The sequence below is a fragment of the Nilaparvata lugens genome, unplaced genomic scaffold, assembly GCF_014356525.2.
Source record: "Nilaparvata lugens isolate BPH unplaced genomic scaffold, ASM1435652v1 scaffold2391, whole genome shotgun sequence".
Classification (NCBI taxonomy): Eukaryota; Metazoa; Arthropoda; class Insecta; order Hemiptera; family Delphacidae; genus Nilaparvata; species Nilaparvata lugens.
This window is the reverse complement of record NW_024090299.1, coordinates 1-6,646: the sequence shown is the minus strand read 5'-3', so window position 1 is coordinate 6,646 and position 6,646 is coordinate 1. Positions and strand designations below refer to the sequence as shown.

The 6,646-nt window shown below is 34.6% G+C and overlaps 1 long non-coding RNA gene across 1 annotated transcript; it reads right to left on the bottom strand.

Moving 5' to 3' along the window:
* Positions 1–561: 561 nt before the first annotated feature.
* Positions 562–6,599, bottom strand: LOC111051991. Its single transcript, XR_005573550.1, has 3 exons — positions 6,064–6,599; positions 4,681–4,804; positions 562–1,020 (listed from the first exon to the last, which is right to left on the bottom strand). It is a non-coding gene; the product is annotated as an uncharacterized LOC111051991 (long non-coding RNA).
* Positions 6,600–6,646: the final 47 nt, after the last annotated feature.

Here is a 6,646-nt window from a genome sequence, read left to right as displayed (position 1 = left end):
TTCTAACAAAACAGTTAATGTGATACTCAATTATTCATTACCTGCGCACTTGTCTCAGTGGCCCGAATGAATTGTTGACATGTTCAACTTTTGAAGCTAGTGGAATTCTAAAAGCCAGCTATATACTGTTGATAGTTGTTACTATTTCGCTCGCAGATAATGGAATAGCCAGGTGCGACATAGGCTAATTGAAAGTGAAGAGTATACTCAAGTACAACAATATAATTTAATGGATGAGGATAAATGCTGAAGCTGCTGCATTTACACCAAAGTTGTCAACAAAAAAATTTGGTACATGAACAGTTTTCTACATAAAGTTGATGTTCTTTTGTAGAGCAACAGAGTAGAGTACTAGTTGTCAAAGAATTAGCCTAAAAGAGAGTGTATAGTCTGCGTGGACTTGTAGAGGTAGAAGATTTTGTTCACAACTTTTTCAGTGTTTCTCATACTGGTTAGGAAACTAAACTTTTTGTTTAAAACAAGGATATCTAGAAATTGTCTCATTGTTGAGAACTCAGTTGACAACTCTGGTGTGAATGTGGCCTAACTTAAACAACTTAATTATTGAGTAATTTTAGTTTATTGCAGAAAAGCTACATAACCTACATGAATTTTGCATTTATTAATAAGGCATCTGATCATAACTAGTTTATTGAAAACCAAATTAATAGTTGACAAAGTTATAACAGCTTATTTCGATTCAGTAAAGAATGACCATCATGCCTATTAATTTATGCATAGCTAACCATGATATTAGTTTTTTGCAATAATTTGCATCAAAGCACATTGAAAATTCACATCTTTGACAATCTCGGCAATGTATTAATTTCTTGTATATTATGAGGAAAGCTTTTTAGTTAATGTGATATCAAAATTAACTAGATGATATAATAAAGTTATGATGTTGGATGTTCGGTTACTATTGTTAGATGCAGAATGGAAACTGGGTAACACACACGATGGCTTTTGATGTTCACACTTTCTATCTGTCCATCTACACTGTGTAATATGTTTTGGTATCTGAAAGAGAAAAAACAAACGAATTATTGATTGATCGAATGATAAAAAATAAGTTGGTGAAATTTGAAAATAACATTTAAAATTTTCAAGTTCGAGTGATGGGTAGGAGTGGTAGAATAAATATTTTGTAATATACTTCTACTTACAGTTCACACCAACGTGGCATAGAGGATTCTCCCACCTCTATATAAAAATATGGTCCAATGGAAACAGAATGGACTAGGTGCTACATCTCTTCTGTTTGCATTGGAATATATTATAGGCGTTTTGCGCTAAGACTGATTTGCTTGAACAAAGTGAGGAAGATAGAAGATGGGGGGAGAGGTGAGTGTAGGCATGGATCCGGGTGTAGTGGGCAGATGGGGAGATTTCCAGGGTAGTCAGTGCTGATTTTTGAGGGTAGTAATGTAAGTCGGGAATATTCCCATTGGGAAGGAACTTATGATTGGGGAATATTTCTCTGCCCAAGAAACCATGGGAATATATAAAATTGCATTGAAATAGTTTATAGTTATCAATTTCAATCACATTTGACAATCATAATCAATAAATCATCCATTCAAAAAAGCAGTGTAAATAGCTCACAAATTACATCAATGTTTAATATAATTTGGCTAGACTTTACTTTGAATGAACCAGTGATCACCTATATCGATGAATCGAGTTGGGTTAGTTAGATAGTATTGATACTGGAATTAAATACTATCGATTTTACTGATTCAATTAAAGCAAAGCGTCCCCTTCTTTATTCTTTATCATAATAAGTATATCATCAAAATGATAGTAAGAGGAAAAATAAGGTAACCCTGTGCTGTTCCACTCCCAAATTTAGATAAGGTTACACATACTCCAAAATATGTCAAGTCTTGTAGTTCTTCACTTCACAAAATTCTCAGCCATAAAATATTTTCAAATTTAGATGCTTCAAAACCAAACCCTCGTAGAAAGAATATTGTACATTATTATCACAAAAAATGAAATATTCACATACTAATGAAATTTTGAAAGAGCGAACATTCTAGTATGTTCTTTATTTTTTTATTTTTGGGTTTAAGGCCGGTTACAGAGCTCGACCGACCGTCAGTCTTTTCCATAGATATTCCATGTATCCGTACAGAGCAGGACTGACGGCACGCATGCGCACGGTCAGGACCATGCGTTTTACACTGCGTACGAAGACCATCGATCGAGCTCGTGCGCATCCGTTCCATCGGTCGACTGACGCGTTATTGAAGCAAATAGAAGCTTTCTGAGCTGTACTGATCAGTAGCCCGATCGCAATATAACCAATGTGCTGAAACCTCTGCCCGACAATCAGCTGATATTGAATAGAATAATGAACGAATTCAATTAATAGTGTCATATTCGAATTCAGAGCTTTTCTATACATTTCTTCAATCATTTCTAAATTTTTATTGGAAAAATCATATATTATTAATATTATCTACATTTATTTAATCCGTAGCTTAAAATGACTGCAAGTATTCCCAATGATGATACAAGCTCGAAAAAACTCATCAAAATTTCTGATGGACATTCTGAGGTAGTTAAAACATGTATCTTCATCCCCAAGCAAAATGATGTATATAATGGTACTAAATTCCCTTTGAAATGCTCTTTGAGTGACCATCGGGTGAACTTGACATCTACGTCTTTTGATCTTTCGTTTACGAAGATAATAAGCTGCAATTAAACAATCTGTAAAGGCGTCCATTTTGTGAGTCAGAAAAACTGATGTATGGATGTGTATAGTCAGGATGGTGCATACGCACTGACGGTCGGTCGAGCTCTGTAACCGGCCTAAATTATTGTGAGCTTTTTTTGCAAAGTAATAGATGATTTATCATTATCATTAAATTTCTTGAGCAATACTAGACAAAGTAAACCAAGAATTAAACTTCTTGAGCAATTCAAGACGAAGTAAACACAATATTTTGTTGACTAAGGATACTTGACTGTTAATTATGAGTATAACAGATTTAACTTACAAGAAATAAAATGAATGTAGCATCATAATAGTGGTACCGTATACAATAATCAAGGATGTGCACCACGCTTTTCGATTCTTTTTACTGGTACATTTTCAATTACGAATTGTATACTATCAATTTATGTAGATTTGACTAATTTAAAGAAAAAACTTTTATCATTTTTACTTTTTGATATATTGAGCGCCAAAAGTTCAAATCTTGGGGCAGATCTATTACATGAATGATAGCAAATTAATTCATACAATTTTGAGGATGGATCTCCCCCAATATTTGAACTTTATGCACTTTTAAATCAAAACGAAAAAATGATAAAAATTGTTTTTCCTTAGAAATATGATCTTTCTAAGTATCTTGATAGAATTCAAATCAAAATACCTGCGAAATGAAACCAATAATAAGTTTCCAAAAGCGGAGCCTTAAATGATTAGAAATGAGTGCTTATTCCTCCTCAAACTAATCAAGAAGTGATAATTAAACGAATTTGAATTACTGAATGCTTTGAACTTAATATTACAGTTTCAAAGTTATTTATTCTAATCATTTCAATGCTTTATACTATAATGGCAAGAGTATAAACCAATACATATTCCAGCTACTTTGCTTTTGAACCCTTCCAATGAAGGTAACACATTGGGCCATATCAATAAACTAGAGCATTTGCTCAACTTTTGAAGCAAATGCTTCAAAAAAGGTGAGTCTAGTCTAGAGCATCTTATCACCTTTTGCTCATAGTAAAATGGCTCAACTAATTCGTATGAGGAAGAGGAAACTATACCAGATACGATCACAACCAATAGTTGAGAACTATAAAACTCTTTTTAGATTCAACCATGATATATATCACCATTATCCCTACAAAAGATAGCTTCAAAAAAGAGTGTTCTCTGTTATAAAGATAGCCATCACAAAATAGGAAATAGGCATTTAAGAAGATGAGAGTCTTCAACCACAGAGAAGAAACCATTCCTTCTACTTTGTGACTCAACTAACCTAAAACTATTCATAAATAGAAAACAGAGCAGACGACGCAAACACAAGCGGTGCCCCCTACTTGCATATTTAGCGCTTCCGTGAGCTATAAAAACAAAGTAAGGTTACAAAAGCGAATTAGCTGATGAAAAATCTTTTAAATACGTGAGCATTTGCTCCAGAGTTCAGGAGCATAAGGTAAGAGTATAAGGTAAAGCTTATTCATATAAAAATGAGCAAATGCTTTTGCTTCTACCTTTTGCTCATGAGCAAAACCTTATGCTCCATGCTCTTGCTCATGAGCATTTGCTCTGGTTTTATTCATATGGGCCATTGAATTTCAGATGAGCAGCTGATTTGAAAAAAGCAATATCTTGAATCATAAGCTATTAAAGGACACTGTAAAAGCGAGAATGGGTGAAATCCCTTCAACTACTACCAAATATAATGGCAAGTGTATAAAGCAATACATATTCCAGCTACTTTGCTTTTAAATCCCTCCAATTATTGATTTGAGAGACGCAGCTAGATACAAAAATGCAATATCTTGATTCATAGGCTATTAAAGGACATTGTAATAGTGAGAATGAGTGGAAACCCTCCAACCACTAACAAATATTATGACAAAAGCATAAACCTATACATTTTCCAGATAATTTGTTGATGAACCTCTCCAAAAGAAAAATTCAGAACAACTGACCATCTTGTGGAGCACAAGGTCACAAGGCGCACAAGGTCATTGTATCCCATTTATGAGGTGTAATGGAGGGGTCTTCGTTCTTTCTTGTCACCGAGCTGTTACGTTCGATCAGAAATTCAGCCATCTGAAAACCAACCACATCAGTTATCACAATAACCCTGAAACTTCACCAAGTTCTGTAGTGTAACGTACTATGAAATACTCGAATGTCTGAAATACACAAGTGGCATGCAATTCGAACAAAACGTCAGCATCTGATCAACATTGGTTTGCTATCATTTACGGTGAGATTAAATACTCAGTGAAAATGATAGGATGGCATAGTTGGCAATTTCTACTTCCATAGTAGATAGCTGTGATCCAAGTTGTCCCGGTACATCTGATATAAAATTAGTTGTTGACTTTTGTTAGAATGGGAAATTTCAAAAACCTTTCATATACGTCGACGCGCAATTCAAAAAGGAACATACCAGACAAATTTCATGAAAATCTATTGCCGCGTTTCGCCGTAAATGCGGAACATACATAACAACATTAAAGATAAATGTGAAACCGTCGATTTGAATCTCAATCGATCGGTCAATTATTATAGAAAATAACAGGTGACCGTCACTGATAATTTATTTAAAAAAATCGCAGGTGATAGGAAGAGACTTTGTCATTGAAACACTTGACCGATAGATTCGCTGGTGGTGACTACTGTTATTGAAATCTGTATGTACCATTACACTAATTAATTTTTTGAGCTATTTAATAATTCTATGTATGTAATAAAAATATTCAATAAGATTCTGAATGCATCAAAATTAGTGTTTCTTTTCTCTCTGTAAAACCTGTAATATGCAACTCTGGTTTGCACACAATCATTTTTTACCCATGCAGACCATTTTCGAAAGATTTATTTGACTTAGTGTATTCATGAGGTTGTTTTTATTCGTTGTTGTTGTTTTATATTGAAAATGAGTACATAAGAATTTTACTTTGTAAATTGCATTTAAAAAAAATCTTTTGTCTGTCTGTCTGCATGCCGATTGTTATGAATTATTATTGCGTTACTTTTTCTCATTGCATCAACGAGTCTCCCTGACAGCCAATCTCCTACTGGTTAAGAGGGGACAGGTTGTCGGGACCGTAGACGACAACCAAGCTCCCCGTCAGCCGAGCTCCTCTCCCAGGACGCCGTCGACCAATCCCCTCGAAAGTGGTTTTAAAAGGAGCTCGGCTGACGGGGAACTTGGCTGGCGCGCTCCCGCAAACCACAGATCCACACTCTTTGTACGCATTGGGCCAACATGTGGATGCGGCACCAAGTTACTGGCCAGCCTTAGATAAGGTTGCTAGTGATGAAAACAAGAATGTGAAATTGAGACAAAGTAACTATACCTCTCAAGTACCATACTTGTAAGCTGTCATCCCATTACAGCAATCAGTATACCAAGCTGTCCCCTCCCCCCACCACAACAAACTTCTCTCTTCACACCTACAACATAACACAAAAGAATACATTCAAGTACTGTGAAATTAGTTATCCGATTTCAATGAAGCTAGTAATTGATCATATGTACAATGTGAACGCTTTAAAATAATACTATTTGAAAAAATGTATCTAGATTAGATTAATGGAATTCAATTGGATAAGGTTTTTACTGAGGGTGATGACCACATTCGACACAGACTTGTGCTTGAGTAATGGCTACTAACTACCAAATAATTGTGGAGGATTGAGTAACGCTTTAAAAATTGATAAATCAATTCAAATCGTGAACGTATGTATTCTAAAGTTTTATCCAGATTTATTAATTGGAATAAAATTTACTGGTAAAAGATTTTTTTTGGTGAGAGCAATGTCCTCAAGTGTTCAAGTGTCACAGACTATTGCTAATAGGTAAGAAGATAAGATAAGATAATAGTTTTATTCAACACAGTACATTTCACAACCTACAGTTGCATTTGATAAGTCTTAATA